General features: G+C 41.2%; 1 non-coding gene across 1 annotated transcript; it reads right to left on the bottom strand.

Moving 5' to 3' along the window:
• Window positions 1-8281: 8281 nt before the first annotated feature.
• On the bottom strand, window positions 8282-8385 carry LOC122817454. The gene has a single exon (XR_006367270.1). It is a non-coding gene; the product is annotated as a U6 spliceosomal RNA (small nuclear RNA).
• Between the last annotated feature and the right edge of the window lie 9997 nt (window positions 8386-18382).

Here is an 18382-nt window from a genome sequence, read left to right as displayed (position 1 = left end):
GGACCTTCTGTATTAGCCTTTACTTCTGAGAAGTAGATACCAAACAGGAGAGGACCCAAGACTGAACCATGTGGTACACCACTTGTCACTGGTCTGAAGTCTGATTTGGAGTCTGCTATTTTCACAGTGTGGGTTCTGTCAGTAAGCCAGTTGGCAACCCATCTTGTGACATAGGGATTTATACCTCGTTTAGTGAGTTTATCTATAATTCCAGAGTGGGGGATGGTGTTGAATGCCTTGGCAAGATCTGGATAGGCTGTGTGAACCACCTTACCCTCATCTATGGCTTTGGTGACTACTTCAAAGAAGTCTATCAGGTTTAGGAGACATGATCTACCTTTTACAAACCCGAACTGTGTGGGGTCCAGAGTTTGGCGAACTCCAATGTCTTTGTTTATGAGTTCCATGATGATATGTTCCATGGCCTTGCAGACCAGGCTAGTCAGGCTAATGGGGCGGTAGTTCCTGGGGTCTGTTGTGGCCCCCCCCCCCTTTGTGGAGTGGGATAACCATCGCGGTGCGTCATTCAATGGGCACAAAGCCTGATGTGAAGCTATGATTGAACATGTTATTTAGATGGGGTGCCAGTTCATTCTATAGTTCGTGTAGAAGGCAGCCTGGGATGTTGTCTGGTCCCATGGATGCTGTGTTCTTGGCATTAGAGAGTGATGTTTTTACCTGTGCAGCAGTGATTACAGGAACTTTGCATTCTTCCGGTATAAAGATGGGCCCTTTAGGGGGTGAGAGGGGTGTAAAGTTAGCACTGAACCTATCTGCCAGGATGTTGGCAATATCAGTTGGTTCTGTATATTTAGTATCTTTGTGCTGTAACACAGAGTAGATCTGAGTGATGCCATTGAGATTCTTGACATAGCTATAGAATGCTTTGTGGTTGTCTTTAGAATCAGTGGTGATTTTGTTTTCATAACAAGCTTTGGTGGATTTTATGACGGATCTCAGCTTCATACTGAGGCTGACCAGGGAGTTCCTCCAATCGTGGGATTTTGCTCTTTTTTGCAACAGTTTCTTTCTTCTGTTGTAGAGTTTGTGTATGGCAGAAGACCACCAGATTGGCTTCCTTTTTTTGGAGGATAGCATCTTGGTTCTGTTAGGGATAGCATGATCCATGCACTCTTGTAAGTGCTTATAAAGTGCATTTGTGTAGGATTCAGCTGTCGTACCTCTATTGTCCATCTGCATGGATGTTGTGAAGTTTGCCACTTCTGTCTTAAGAAGCGTGAAGTTAGCTTTGAAGAAATTTTTTACGGTTGTTTTTCTAATGGGGGTGGGAGCGGGATGTGGATGTCTAGGGTGATTATCTTTTGGTCGGATCTGACCAATGAGGAGCTGATCTCTGGTGTGGAACACCGGTCACCCATGTTGGTGAAGACCAGGTCTAGGATATTGCTGCCCCTGGTGGTGGTGTGGATAAGTTGATCCAAGGCATTGGAATTAATGATTTCCAGAAAATGTTGAGCAAAAGAGTTGGTACACGAGTAGTTTTCCCAGTTAATGGTGGGGTAGTTGAAATCACCCATTATTAGAGTGTTGGGTTGTACCTTAATATTTTCCAGTGTATCAAGAAAAGAGGAGTGGGAATCCTGGGGCATAGTAGGGGGTCTGTAGCAAGCTACAATCTGGATTGTGGTTTTGCCCAGAGTTAGTTGAACTTGGATAATCTCGGATGCATTATGCTGAGCAACTAGCTTGGAGGTGTGGATATCCTTAATGAATATGGACATGCCTCCACCTTTAGTGTTTCAGTCCGGGTTTGGTGGCCGAAAGGTGTGGTATGAATTATTATAGCCTGGTAGTGCAGGGGTGCTCTCTGGAGCTTTGAACCAGGTCTCTGTCACTGCACAGATGTCAATGTTCTCCAGTTTAAGGAGTGCCTTGAGTGAGTGCATTTTGAGGTTTAGACTTCTAGCATTGAGTAGCATTACCCTCAGATTTTGCTTGCTTGTACCTGTTATGGTGGAGAATTTGTCATTTAAACCTTGCCTAAAAAAGGCACTATAGGGGCGGCAAGAGCCTTTGCCAGTATCTGGAATCCCAAGGGCGACAGGTGCAGGCCATCTCTGGCAAAGCAGCGTGGTTTGTCGATCTTGTCATCCCAGGCAGACAGATACTGGATTCCCTTAGATAATGTCACATGACTTATGGTGTTCACTCATTCTCTTTGGGGAGTGTCACCATGTGGCGTCTTGCTTAGTGAGGTAGCATGTGACGAGAAAGTGAGGATAGGATAGCTAAAGCTCTGTTATTTTATGGCAGGATGCTGACGTCCCTGGGCTGCACACAGAATGTAAGTCTAGGGTACACTCACCTTCTGTTAAGTGACTTCCTGTATATGGTTACTTCCCATCACTGGTAAAGGTACTGGGTCGGGTCTTGACATGTGATATCCATCAGAAATCCTTCCTATATCAGGTTACAGATAGACAGATTTGGTACATTTCTTTGAATCACTTTACAGTAAACTGTAATCTGACTACACTGGCTGAAATAGACAATTTTTATGTGCAAGTAAGCATCACCATTCAGATACCGAGCTTCCTACACCCCTAAACTACTATAAATAACTCAAAGGTTTGCAAAACCCAGCTTAAAAATGATGTCAGTCTGTTAACTGAATTAAATGGGCTTTTGTGAATCATAATTGTTTGAAAAGTGAGACAGTGAACTAAATACCAGCTACAACCCCCCCCCTCCCACACACACACATACACACACTCTGTAGTGTAGAACAGTCAGCCTGTGTCCATTCAGTGCTGCCATAGCTGGTCTTTTAGGACTCAGTATGGTAGATAAAGAAGCCAATTTACTAGCACAGGTGACCGGTACTCTGCCCAGTGGCAGCAGCTGGCCTATCTGACCATGGACTCTGTACCTTGGATTAATAATACTCTAAAAACTTGTGAACCATTGTCAGACATCAACAAATTTTAACCGTTCTTTGGCTATGGCTATGAATGTTTAAGCACTTTTTCTTTTGAAATAGCCTGAAGCACACCATGGAAAATATTGTCTGAGTAACTGCAATAAACATTTTTGGCCTATTACCTTAGGGTTTTCATGGTAACTCAGTAACCTCTCAGACTTAGCAGCTGATGCCACTATAAATCAGACCCCTCGCCCATAGCAGAACACATTTGCTCATCTTAGTTATCTGTGTAAATGTTTGCCATTTACCTTGTTCTGCAACTGATGTTTTAAAGCAGTCTAAGTTACAAATAAATTCTTAAAAAAAAACAAAGCAAAAAAAAAAAACCCACTTTACTGCTCAATACTGCATAAAATTTAAACCAACCATTTTTTTCACTGAGTAGAGCAGCAGAGAAGCACTAAGATTTGAGTGAGACCTACATCAATATGCTATCTGGCCTTTTGTCCCCATGAATATTATCACAGTTCATCAGACGGCAAAAGAAATGTTACTTTGAAGATCAATGGCAAATGTAAAAATATGATTCTTATTTTACAGGGCTTTACTAGCAATATCATAACTCAGCTACAAACATAATTATGAGGCCTTCTGCCTTTTCTGTTACTAAAACAGGCATTTCACTCAGAGAATTTACTGATGTTTTCACCTTCACTGCTAAATGTTCTGCTAAGCATGTAATCTGACTGAAGGACTGATGTGTTCATATAGCTGTCCTCAGAGGAAAAATACATGAAATGTGAATTTTTCAAGGATGCTGCATTCTGGACATTACTTGTCCACAGTATTTCTGATCATGTTGTAACCAGTGATGGATGTGTCACGAACAAACATAAAGTGAGCAGTTTGTCTATATTTTTAGGTCTGTTGTGTATACCTGAAAGTGAAATCATGCACGTCTGACTACACAGTTTCAAGTCTAGTATGAAGGAATATTACTTAAACAGAAACATTTAACTCAGTGCTGTTAATAAGCTTTGTTTGAGCCACTTGCTCCTGATGTCTACCAGTTATCATCCCCCTCTTAGCCAACAGGCCCTTTGCTGCCTGATCGCGGAGGGCAAGGGCTGACAGAGAGGGGTCATCATTAAGGCAGCCATCAGGGGTGGTTTGAATTTTATATTTTAAGCCTTACCCCCTGTGGTTGCCCTGTAACAATGCATGTGTGGAATGTAAAATGGGAGTTAGTGCTGGACCCCTCCCCTTATTTCTGCAAGAGACTTACATCAGCAGTACATCTTACTCACCCACAAGGAGGTACCAAGTTCTTGTTTCTCTGGTCTCTTGCAGATCTCAGCTTCCTCTGAGAAAGGTTCATAGGTAAATACTAAGCTTGCTGCCCTTGCATGTCATTTTAAGCCTAGCCAGTTTCCCTAAGATGAGAATGAAACCCTGTAACTTGTGTCTCTGAGGTAAGCAGGTTAACCATTATGCCAACCCCAACCCTAGCCTTCTCCCTTCATTCCTGTATTGTCTCATCAGGCTTGTCAATTATGCAAATCGAGGCCTAATCAGCTGTCTCACAGTCAGGGTTTCATCCATCTCCACCAGAAAGCCAGGTGCTGTCACTGACCTTGCTTTAATCTACTGTTAGTTTTTGTAGGCTGAAAATATGAGGATGGTGTGCCTTAAGGTTTTATGAAAGAATTATAAATATTCTGAAACGGGAATCTGGAGACATTACATGGTTATGGTGTCTGGTATACATTTTATTTTGGTAGCCATACTTTATGTTAGAAAGTTTTAGTTTTCATTCCAGCAGTTCATGAGTTAAAATTTAACTTTTGTTTCATATCCCTCTCTCAACAGCATCCAAATGGTGTCAGCAGACTCACTGATACCATGGTTAAGCCAGTGCTTAATTCTTACAATAACTTGCATAAAATCAAATATTCATCTACCCAAGGTATTTTGTTTCAGAAAACTTTATTGGATTAAATGATAAAGAAACAGTCTTTTATGCACAATATTTTGTTCAAATAACTGACAGACAATACACACACACACACACACACACACACACACACACACACACACACACACACACACACACACACACACACACACACACACACACAAAGATACACTGAGTATACCTCTCAACCTCTTAGTACAAGAAATCTGGGGGGACAAATCATGAAACTGATTAAAAAAAAAACGAAGTAAGGCAAGACGGTTTAGGCTAGCTATCACATGATGCTAATTCAAATAGAATTAATGAATCAATTATTTTAGCATTGCCTATACCATATGTCTAGGGCACTCCTTCAAAGCCCACAATGATGTCGGTTTTGAGCAACTTTTGTAATATTGCCACCATGGTAACAAGTGTTTGTATCCTGGTTTCAGTCAGGCGATGTACAACATTTTTTCAGTTTTTGACAGCATGTCTTAGTATCTGAGTTAATACTGGGGCCAGACTTTCCTTAGGCTGGAAATGGCTTCTTAAGTAAAATAGGGATTACACCAGTCACTTTATCACACTCTGGCATGCAGCAGGCTCAGAAATGAAAACAGTAGTTTTCATTGCCAAATATTTCTTCATTAAATAATTCTTCTTTACTGTTCCACCATTTCAGTGTGTCTAGTCCCATGATTACTCATGGGTGATACATTGTGGAAGAAGTCATTGGTTCACTCCACAGTTAGCGTTTCTGTTTATGGCTGTTTGTGAATTCTTGTGGTGTTGCTCTTTGATCCCATCTTGCTTGCAGCCAGTTGTCTTATAGTGTTATAGACATCATTTCTTGTTGGATGAAAGTTTATGAGGTTCTCTTGAATCCGCTGTCTATACGCCAGCTGTCTTATGACTAGACAGACATTTTCCTCAAAAAAGATCTGCCATCACTGTTAAAAAGAACAACACAATCAAATAACTGTGTCCAGCTTATATTTTTGTTAACTTGATGAGGTGAGTAAGATTTTTTCAGATTTTTCAGATTGTAAATGTTATATGATAATATTTCTTATTTTCATGTTTTAAATGTTATCTCTACAAACCTGATAGTGGCCTCTCCCTATATACTTGTTTTACCTTTGTAAGCTTGTTAATGCTGACTTCACACCATACTTTGTGTTATAGGTTTGTAGGTTGATAATAGGCACGCAGTCTCTAGGACCATTATGGGCTTAGCCAAACAACCCCTTTGAATTATTATATAATGCGATAATTTTCATCTTTTTGTCTAAACTGGCTACACAGGATGACCCAGGGAGTGATTTATGACTGCCCATCTAATTATTGAGAATAACTTTAAAAGCAGTCAGAACACTGCTTTGTTCAATATTTAGGGGAAGCTTGTTACACAGGTGTGGCATGCATTTGTTATATACCTGTCCTACAGTAAGTTTTATGTATTTATTGATGTAGCTTGAGATTCATGGTACAGATGTTTGAGGAGCCATGGGTTCTTTGGAGGTGCATGAGGTCAAATAGGGAGGGGTCTTTCATGACTTAAAAAAGGCAAAGACCGCCACAAAAGAGTCACTATGAGACTCAGTACAAAGAGAGGGCTGCCAGACTATCTCATTAACTTTCAGACCCCCTGCGGCCCCTGAACCAGAGCAATAATGCTTAGAAAACACATTCAGTCATCTGTATTATGAGGTAACGCCGAGCTAAGACTTCTTTAGTTCAGAGGAAATGCTTTGGAAATTAGTCAGACCAGATAGCAGAATTTACAAATTATTTTGGAGACTCGATGGTCATATGATACTGAGTTGTCAACATGATTGCTCGAGTCGCTGTTGACAGTATCAGCTTGGAGTGGCGTGTCATTTATAGTGACAGCTGGTAGGAAAATATTGTTTCGCAAACTGAATGGCAGTGCATTTCTTATCATTTAGCTTATACTAAGGGCTGACATCGGCAAGCTCTTGCTGAAGTAACTTTGTGCTGGAAGGTGAGATGACAACTGCATCCAGTTCGCTGTTATCAGCAAACTTACATAACCACAAGCCCGGAAAATTAGACTGGACATAAGAGCAATTGATGCTGAAAACGGGGGGGGGGGGGGGGGGAGGTCCCAGTACTAAGGCCTATGGGAAACTAGTGGCAGCATTTTTCATTTATAGGGAAGCTGCTGCGACTTTCATTGCATGGGGTCTGTCAGCCAGCCAGCCAGTTAGTTGTCTAACAGACAACAGGATTTACATTAAATATAGTAAGGTTATCAATAAAGTCTGCACTTGGGATTTAAGACTTTGGCAAGGACAAGATAGGCAGTGTGAGCAGACTTACCATTGCCCACAGCTTCAGTTACCTTTCCAAGGATATTTATAAGGTTAAGGAGATGGACACCATCCCTAACAAATCCAGAGCTGTTTGACCCCAGGGCCAGGAAATTACCTATGTCTGCATTAATGAGCTTTGGTACCAGGCACTCCATAGCCTGACATAAAAGGCTAAGAAGACTAATGGATCTTTAATTGCCTGGATCATTTAATTGCCAGTGGTAGGGGCTGTCCTTGTGTATTTTGTGTATTGGGGTCTCAGTAGTAGATCTCCAAACATCAGGTACATGACCTTTGGAGATGCCGAGATTAAAATGTTAAGAAGAGGCTCAGACAGGTTGTATTTCATGCCAATACACAGGCAATCTGGACCATTATCAGGACCACTCAAGTAGTGTTCTAAGTCTGGATAGGGCTGAAAAAAATGACCTCTGGTAATGTTTGTAAGGTTTGGGGGACAGAGGAATACGAGTGAGTGGGAGCAGTACCTTTGGAGCTCCTTTTGGAGTAAATGTATCTGTTAGATACTGGGTAGATCCTAGGAATTTAAGTAGGCCATATTAGTGCAAGTACACTTAGAGCAAAATTGGATGCTACTTCTTAGCTTTCTGATATATTTAAAGAGGGATTTATAACAGTTACCTTTGGAGGAAATAGATCCCCTAACCTGACACTCTACTTTATACCTTCTAATGGTACGCTTAAGATTTTTCAGTGTTTTTTTGTTCTTTTCTGATGTGGGGAGATGGCGATTTATTATACAACTTCATTATTTTCTTTCTTTTGTTAAACAATTTATCAATATGAATTGTGTCTTTTGGCTTTTCCCGGTTAGGGGTCACCACAGTGGAACTCCGGTCCGCTAATGATTGGTAGTGGATTTTTACATACCGGGTTACCAGCCCTGGCGCACAACCTTCAACGAAGGGACGCCCCATTCACGCATGTCTCCACACAGAAGATGCTTTAGCTGAGAATCGAACGGGACGTCTTGCTATGAGGCGACAACGCTACCGCAGCACCACCACCGCAGATTTATCAATATGAATAGTCCGCCATAAAGGTTTGTTCTTAAATTTAGCACTATAGTTGGAGCAGGTAGAGACAAATATGGAATGCTTCATGAAATTCATTGTCATTCTTGCACAGGGTACATGTTAACCATCTCTATATTGTTGCAAGAGTGCCTTTTATTTGTTTAACCATCTATTTTGAAAACGCGCACAAACGCTCGTGCACACACACACACACACACACACACACACACACACACACACACACACACACACACACACACACACACACACACACACACACACACACACACACACACACACACACACACACACGCACACACACACATGCATGTGCACATGTGTGTTAGCTATGCCCATATAAATGTAATGTCAAAATTCTGATCTGTTTTGGTATGCCTTTGCCCTCTGTCATGCGTAAAAAAAATAATCTTTGGACCAGCTCACCTACCAGTAACAAACAAGTAAATAACTTGGAAAGTAATCATATTGTCTACACTCCTTACTGGAATTTTCCTTAGATGAGATCTGAAATCCAAGCAATCCTTTGCAGTTGAAGATTAAGTCAAGAATTGCTCCAGTTCTGACAGATTATTCTCCTCATATTAAAAGAACTAGTTGAGTATGACTTGTCCAGACCCATTGGACCAGAACTAGCATGAAAAGAAATCCATGAAGTTAAGGCTCATGCATTATACATTAACTGTCTTATCCAGCTGCTCCCGATTAGACCGTCTTATGTGATTCTATTGATGTCATAACAACTTAAACCCTGAACATAAGAATTCTGGCATCTATATTACAACATCGAAGCTTTCGTTAATCGAATAACTAAAGCTCGATCTTGTAATATTGACAGCTAAAATTGTCGAACGGCCGATTCAACCAAGGGAAACACTTCCCTTGGCTGAATCAAAAAAAAAAAACTTTACATCCAAAATCAAGTGGGAGACTTCACCCCCCACACCCCACTTATCTAAATATACCAACTCCGAGATCACTCCAAATTGGAGAAATGGGCATATTCCAAAGAACGGCCAAGTGTTTTCCTGGGTTAAATCAACCGTTCGACAATTTACAGTTTCAATATTACAAGTTTGAGCTTTACGTATTCGATTAAGTAAAGCTTCGATCTTGTCATATAGAACCGAATTCTGCACAGACTGGTTGTGAAGTTAATTTCAGAATGACACTAAACAGGCATGTTTTTATGTGCACATAGTCTTTTGTCTGATAAAATCGACTCAGCACAATTGAATCTGCCCTGTTTTGTGATTTTCATTTGTATTGCTGTGAAAAAGCCATATCTATTTGTGCAATATCCCCAGTGTGTTTATACCATACGATTCTGTCATACATACTGGATGAGACCAAAAAACTTCACTGATAACTAAATACAGCGATCTGTAGTGATTTTTTTTATCAATTCTAGATCCATAGACATGAAGGCATAAGAACTTGGTAGTCAGGGAAACTATTTTCTTCATTAGAAATAAATGTGAGCTGATAAGTTAACTTTGCTTTATTATTTTATATAGTTACAAGTACTTTTCCCCAGTACAAAAAAGAACATAAGACTGCAATCACCTTCCAAGTTAAATGGCTTTTTTAGAACAAGTCATAGAAACACAGTCGCACTGATGTTCCACACAAGGAAAGATATAAATTAATTTAGAAAGCAAGTAAAGTTTAAAGCTTAAGCACAAAGAAATTGATCAGAATGTCTGGATATTTTTAGGTTGTCAGTATTTGAAACAGGCTGGGCTGAGAAACAATCTGATACTGAAAGATGACTGAGTAACCATTTTATTACTAGATACTGCAGGAGAACATGTGAAGCCATAAAAGACTAAATTACAAGATTTTAAAATGTACTATGGAAGTTAAACAACCACTCTAAGCCTAAGACAATACATAATATCAAATCGTGTGCTACAAGCACTCCTGTCCCAAGTGTGTGATGGATGTTTGCAGTGGACAAGCATCCAAACCTCCAATGTGGGGGGACTTTGCCCCCACCACAACTTTTACCTATGGTTACCTAATGTGAGGTTGCACAACAGTGGGGAAAGTGGTAAACACAAGCCTAAAGAATGCTTGTATTTTAGCAGATGAACCAGAAAGGCCCTGGTACACGAATGATTCAATTACCCTGAATAAGAAATATACAGGTTAGAAAGTATAAGAAAGAAGAAGAGTCCACATAATTATACTCTCTTAGGTTGATCACTAGCTAAAAGATTTGAATTTACTGATATTATACAAAGATGGGTCATTGTTATTCAAAAACGAGCATGCTGAGTGAATAGTCCAACCAGTGTGCCTACTGTAAATCAAGCATATACCAATAGAAAAAAGTCTGGCTGCTAAAGCACCATTGAGCAGCCAGACCTTTCTACTGGAGTATGTTATGGAGGGACAATGCAAAACAGATAAAAAATCAGGTACATTCTCAAAAATAAACAAATGGAAATGTACCCAATTTTCTTTCATTTTCTACACTGTCCTTCCGTAAATCTCAGCAGACTTTTGTACATCTCAAGTGTTCAAATCTTCGCAAAATGCCCACATTTTTGATTCATAGTTTAACTTTTTCCGCATAAAACAGTAATTGAGATTCTCTGTTCTGTGTTGCTTGTCTTCAATAGCACCAATGTACTGTGCACGTGTGGGAGTGTAACTCTCTTCAATAGCACCGATGTATTGTGCACATGTGGGAATGTAACTCTCTTCAGTAGCACCGATGTACTGTGCACGTGTGGGAATGTAACTCTCTTCAATAGCACCGATGTACTGTGCACGTGTGGGAATGTAACTCTCTTCAGTAGCACCGATGTACTGTGCACGTGTGGGAATGTAACTCTCTTCAATAGCACCGATGTACTGTGCACGTGTGGGAATGTAAATCTCTTCAGTAGCACCGATGTATTGTGCACGTGTGGGAATGTAACTCTCTTCAATAGCATCGATGTACTGTGCACGTGTAGGAATGTAACTCTCTTCAATAGCACCGATGTACTGTGCACGTGTAGGAATGTAACTCTCTTCAGTAGCACCGATGTACTGTGCACGTGTGGGAATGTAACTCTCTTCAGTAGCACCGAAGTACTGTGCACGTGTGGGAATGTAACTCTCTTCAGTAGCACCGATGTACTGTGCACGTGTGGGAATGTAACTCTCTTCAATAGCACCGATGTACTGTGCACGTGTAGCAATGTAACTCTCTTCAATAGCACCGATGTACTGTGCACATGTGGGAATGTAACTCTCTCCAGTAGCACCAATGTACTGTGCACATGTGGGAATGTAACTCTCTTCAGTAGCACCGATGTACTGTGCACGTGTGGGAATGTAACTCTCTTCAGTAACACCGATGTACTGTGCACGTGTGGGAATGTAACTCTCTTCAATAGCACCGATGTACTGTGCACGTGTGGGAATGTAACTCTCTTCAATAGCACCGATGTACTGTGTACGTGTGGGAATGTAACTCTCTTCAATCGCACCGATGTACTGTGCACGTGTGGGAATGTAACTCTCTTCAATAGCACCAATTACTGTGCACGTGTGGGAATGTAACTCTCTTCAATAGCACCGATGTATTGTGCACGTGTGGGAATGTAATTCTCTTCATTAGCACCGATGTACTGTGCACGTGTGGGAATGTAACTCTCTTCAATAGCACCAATGTACTGTGCACATGTGGGAATGTAACTCCCATGCACATATGCAGTACATCAAAAACACATAAGAACAGGAAACAACATGGAGGAACACTACAGAGCCATTATACAAAAACATTATTTAAGAAAGTTCAGCAATTTCATTCTTAAATAATGTCCTTGTATAATAGCAATGCCTAGTCATGGGTGTGGATATATTTTAGGATTTACCCATGGCTGGCTTTGTTTAATTACTCGGGCTTTGCCATCTTGATCAAACCACACCAGGCATTGGTAAATCCTGATATACCCCCACACCTACTTGTTAGTTATTGCTTAATTAACATACAGGTAATGACACAGATAATGCACACCACATACTGGTGACAGAGTAAAGAAAAAGTCCTGGCTGAGCCAGACATGACCCTAAATGTGCTGCTACATTATGCCAGTTCTCTTAACATTCCAGAAATAAAATTCAGGCAATGATGATTGATGGATATAATGATAAAGAATTCAGTATGAAAGGAATGTGTAATAGTTTCATTTAATTCAGCAATTTTTATAAAGTTCCTTAGAAGCTCTTTAGTGGTGTGGGACAACTGTAGAGACTTGCCCTGTGACTGTGCACTATGTAGACGGCCTTTGGAATGGCCACGGCAGGCAATAGCCCTGTATATCAGAGTGGTCACAGTGAATGCCACGTGGCCTTTCTCTGCCCTCTGAATGCCACGTGACCTTTCTCTGCCCTCTGAATGCATGTGTGTTTCTAGTCCCTCTATGCCATATCAGTATGCAGGTGTTGCTGGTCTGCTTGCATATCATGTATTACACTGATTAACTTGACAGGGAATGAGTGATAGCTATCTGTCCCTAGATCTGCTGTCTGATGCCCAGGGTTACACTCAGGTCTGGTAACGTTTGACATGGAGACAATGGTCACCAACATACCTCTTCTTTGTACTGTGTTCATGCTCTTCAGGAGTAGTACCACCCCCTACTACTGTGTGTGCAAATGGGGACTGGGAACCCTGTGATGAGCTTCCATGGATAAGCCACTTACAACTAAACACAGAGAATGCAGGGCAGGCACTGATGCCCTCCATAGGCATATCTGCAGATGTGGGTGGTAGTGGGCCGCCACTGTTAATTTTGTTGACAGTGTCACTATGTCATCTGACTGTGCTGTGGGCAGGCTGTCATCATCATTACACTGATGATGCATGGACATCATGTATGTCCCTTCCTGGTGCACTAGATGTCACATAACTGGCATTTCAAATGCAGACAAATCCTGTGCCTATGGTAAAACACAGAGACACTCAACCACCATGTAAAAAACAATATGTGCCAAGAATGTACAACGTGAAAGGACACATACATACTTTGTGGCACAAGTTTTGGCTGTTTCCTGATGTACCAGGTGGATACATACATGTACATTTACCATTGTTACAGCAGTCAATGTGCTATGGTACTGTAACGGGCATGTCAACCTAGTGTACCTCTGACAGGCACTTGTGGTACTTCCTGTACACAGTTGATGCAGTTATGATCAGTACATTTGCAGACATGACCCTTGCCCCCTGTTAGTGGCTATTGGCCATGCTGCACCTGTGCAGGTGACACATAACATGGCTGCTATACAGTATTGGTACAGATCATGCCATAGCAGTGTGCCACTCAGTAACACCATATATTCAGCACTGGATGCGAGATGCAAGCTGTAGGCCACGGAGGTGTATATTGTAAGCCGTGACCCACTAAAACTCTCAGCAGACCATCCACACCTGCACACATCTGCAGTCTGTGCCATTCACCTGGCCTGAGCCCCTTACTTCATTCAACATACCTGATGGCCAGCACTCTGCAGTATAGTTTGGTACTTTCTTCACCACTCCTCTCACATATCTGGGCCGATACCTCTCCAGTCTGTACAGCAATGGTGCTTCACAAAGGTGGTCTGAGACCACCATGCCCTATACATTGTACCATATCATCCTCCCAACAGCACCTGCCATTGCCCACGTCTTCCTACTATTGTTGCAACCCCCAAGTAGTGTATGTCCTTGTTCTGTGTCTGCATCATGCATTGCTGCTTTGTAGCTGTGCTCTCTTACCACAACTCTTGTCTGCAGCTGGGTTCCCCACAGTTCAGTATAGTGTTGTTATATTACAGAATTCTGTAGACTATAGTTGCTTGCTGTAACATGGTCATTGGCACAGTGGCCACCAAGCATTTAGTCATGCAAACAAGAGCGCTGAAGCACAAGTGCAATACAAATGAAGTGGTATGCCATGAGTGTTTCTGAATCACCCAGAATAAGATCTGTTATCATACTTGTCTTGCACTGTGGAGCCTGTGCCTGCCCATGGTGGTGCAGGTAGGGCCATACTATGGAGTGTGTGACCTATAGCGTCACACTAAGCAGTAGGGAGATTGTACTATGAACCACTCATGTCACACTCTAACACTTCATTGGCTGGTCTGTTGTCAGTGAGTAGTTGTGGCTCACTGACATACTGGGTATACACAGTACTACCCATTAGCACCACAATACCATGTGTGATGGTTGTGTTACTGCTCCTTATCATTCCTTGGATATCTGTTTTAGCCATGCTAGTGGACATTGGCATCACACTACTATGAATGCAGGCCATACAATCATGTGGCTGTAGCTGCATGTTATATGGTGTACATGATTTTGACCATACCATTCACTGCATGTCACGTGGTGTACAAGACTCATGTCCATGCCTATCATATGTCTCATGGTGTACATGACTCATGTCCATGCCTGTCGTATGTCGCATGGTGTACATGACTTGCACCTATGTCATTTGCTGCATGTCACATGGTGTACATGACTTGTAGTCATGCCAATCTCTGCATGTCACATGGTGTACATGAATTTGAGCATGCACCTTTCTCAACCATTTTCTCTTGAATCTCACCTGTATATGGATTGGGCAGTGGGTGCAGCAGTTTGCATTGTCACCTCACAGCAAGAGGCTCTCTGATTCAATTCTCAGCTGGGGTGCTTTCTGTGTGGAGTCTGTCTGTCCTCCCTGCATTCCTAAAGGTTTCCTCCGGGTGCTCCGGTTTCCTCCCACATTACAAAGACATGTGTCTGCAGCATTTTTCCCCAGGCCTCTGCTGAAAATTGGCTTGTTCCAAGTTGGACTTTCCTATTAAACAAATAATAAATAAATAAATATAGTGCCCATGGCTTCTTTAGACACTTCTTTTGGAAGGGCTCTAAATTATTATAAGATAAATGCTGGATTTTCCTGCAAATTTTGCACAAGACTTACAAGAAACACCTGCAGGACATGTATGAGGACCCACTTTATAAGCTAAATGCATGGCAGCAACTTGGCAGTGAGGCAGTGGTGAGCAGAGTTGCCATAAATATAGTGAACTGGGGAGGTGCCACCCAGGCCTTCTCTACCTATGTGTAGAAGAGGTTAGGGGAGGGAGAGCTACCTGCTTTTTGTGAGTTGCTTTTTGTTGCACTGGAAATGTCATACAGGTCTTGTAAATACAACTATTCAGCACATCATTTGCCCGAGATATACTGATGTGTTGTTTCTTTGTAGTAGCATGAGAAATTAAGGCAAATTGATGGGCCTGACAGCAGAGACATACCAGGCTCTCTAGCCATCATGTAACATGCAAGGTATTGTTGAAGGCAGTGTGATACGGCATTACATTGCGACTCACATGTTTATATATTGTTTTGTTTTCTTCTTCTCATTTATTTTTATTTTCTACAGGATCAGATATGGTGCAAGTAATGGTAAAGTAGTGGCCATTATGTCCTGCGTCCACCTCCATACCCATCAATGAATCCACAGTTGCTCTCAAACCAGCATCACTGCAGAGTGACAAAGGTCTCCCTGCAGAGGACAACCTGGATGACTCACTGGTGACCTCAATAGCCAACTCTCAGGAAGGGAGTTGTCTCCTCTTCCAAGGATGGCACCAAGGGGCCCATCTGGATCACTTGGACAGAAATGCATTGGATGGTGCATGCCAAGCTGGACTAATGGTTTTATGCCCAGACTGGAAATCTGGAGCATCTAACCTGGGCCTAATGTCAGCCATGGAGTTGACTGACTTCAAAGAATTTCATCTTTGAGTTGAAATGGCAGACCAACCATGTCACTCTCTAACCCCCTATCAGTGTATGTGTTCCTTGTGTTTTCCTTCTCATCTCTGTTCATCTTCCAATCCTCTCCATTATTTCTCCCCATCACGTAATGCCCAATCTTTGTCAGTACCACTTATTTTTTGCCCCATCCTTTTTTCTAACTAGCTCTCCTATTAGTCTTTGTGCTTGTATGTGTTTGTGTGTCCCTGACACATTCCTTTTGCCCTCCTTTCTCCAACCAGTTGAACTTTATTACCATCATCATCGACTCTTCTTCAGAAAAAAAAAAAGAAAAGTCACTGCCTATCCAAAGGGGAAAAAAGTACTCTCTTTCTCCTGTACCTCCACCTACTTCACCTTCTGTGTTTTCATTTATCTATGTTCCCCATCTCTGACTGTATTATCTCCTCTTTCCACCCCATGAATATAATGACATGTCCTTACCCCTGTGCTGCAGCACCCTTCTACGGGTTGCAGATCCCCATCTCTGCCTTTATTATCTCCCCTTTCCACCCCATGAATATAATGACATGTCCTTACCCCTGTGCTGCAGCACCCTTCTACGGGTTGCAGACAGTGTTCCAGCTGCATCTGCCTGACACTTTGTTGCTCATGTGAACACACATAGTATTGGGTATGTGATCTTCATGTTGCATGCCCTTCAGGTCATGTGGCCACAGTTGCTGATGGCATTGTGACAGTGATTCTTTCACTCCCCCCATCTGCTGCATCAATGCTTGCTCCATAGGCTTATGCGTATATTACTGGCATTGAAACAAGTCATGGTACAAACACTGCTGTTTCTCACTACACACCTACACTACAAATCTTTGTGAATACCTCCCCCATCTTCTCAGCAGCTACATTTGCTTTCTAATGCTATGCAATTCTTATTCACTGGACCTTTTCTAACTAGATCAGTAAGTAGCTGATTTCTAGTAATCATGTTATACTGATGCTGTAACACAAGATGGATAAGATTTAGCCCAGGAACAATTATCTGATATTTAATACAAGAAACAATTTAGTCACAAACTTGGGTAAGATACAGCACAAAACAAACTTTATGAGGGGAGTGGGAAATCGATCTATTAATCTCTATAAAAACCTTGATATGGTGATAGACTCCCATTTAAGTTGCATCCAGTGTTGTAATACGCAACGGAAATTGTGCTTCAGCCAGTAGAAAAATTAAAATGGGGGAAAAAACAGCTATGAGTGCTTAACCAAACAGAAACAGACAATTAGTTTGTCAAGTAAACAAAAAAAAAATGAATACATAAAATAAACTGTATGGCAATGTCTAAATAGCACAGTACAGTAAAAGAAAAGTAATACAAAAGATTGATGGGCGACATATGAAGCTGTCAAAAGGAGATAATATGGGAGAATTAAAACTGGTCATGAAAGTTAAAGATGGTAAAAAGCCATGTTCAGCTATATCAACAATGTATTACTGTGTTATAAGGCCACAGCCTTGCTATAATTAAAACATCTGAAATAGGAGCTATTTGAAAGGCATTCTTAAAGGCTTTTTGGTTAAGTTAAAAAGGCAGACAGCAAAAAGCAAACATCACAAAGAATATTAACTCCATCACCTAGGGATACCAAGACATACTGGTAATACTTAAAGGTTTTGAAACCATTAAGAGCATTCTGTTGGGTAACACATCAAATGAACATGCAACATAGTTATTCTCAGTACTATTTTACCTGTTAGCGAGTTATTTAATATCAGTATGACAAATGGATAGATCCCAGCCTGGAAATCACTAGGAGAGTCAGAAATATTATAAACAAAAGGATCAGAAACTGAAGTTAAAAATTATGCATTTATTTAGTCAGTTTTTTGACATACATATTTGCATGAAAAATGCAAGATTTGGGTGCAACACAACTGGATGAAAATATGGATAAAAACACAACACAACACAACTGGATATTAACCAGAATGGATAAAAAAACATCAAGGGCAACATAACATGCAACCATCAATGGTACAACGAACTTGTGAGTGATTTTGATACAGGACTTCAAATTTGACATCAATAACAACATCCCTTTCCTCCCATCTCATAAAAAAGACCATCTTACCCTTAACTCTAGAGAAATTGGCAATTGAGGAAATAATCTCAACAAAAATAATTTAGTCTAATGACTGATAATTATGGTTTGGCAGACGTATGCATAGTGCTCTGCCCAAAACAATCAAAAGCTAGTTATACTATTTGGAGCAAATTCATTTCTCCTCCTATATTGCTCAATTATCTCCTGCTAATACATGCTTATTTTTCACTTCTGTATTTTGTACATCATCTAACTAACCTACATAGCCATATATAATGGGGGGACAAA

Source organism: Protopterus annectens, chromosome 12.part0 (genome assembly GCF_019279795.1).
Source record: "Protopterus annectens isolate FY-2018-M chromosome 12.part0, PAN1.0, whole genome shotgun sequence".
NCBI classification, from domain to species: Eukaryota; Metazoa; Chordata; order Ceratodontiformes; family Protopteridae; genus Protopterus; species Protopterus annectens.
The sequence above is the reverse complement of the archived record's forward strand: the minus strand, read 5'-3'. Positions and strand labels throughout refer to the sequence as shown.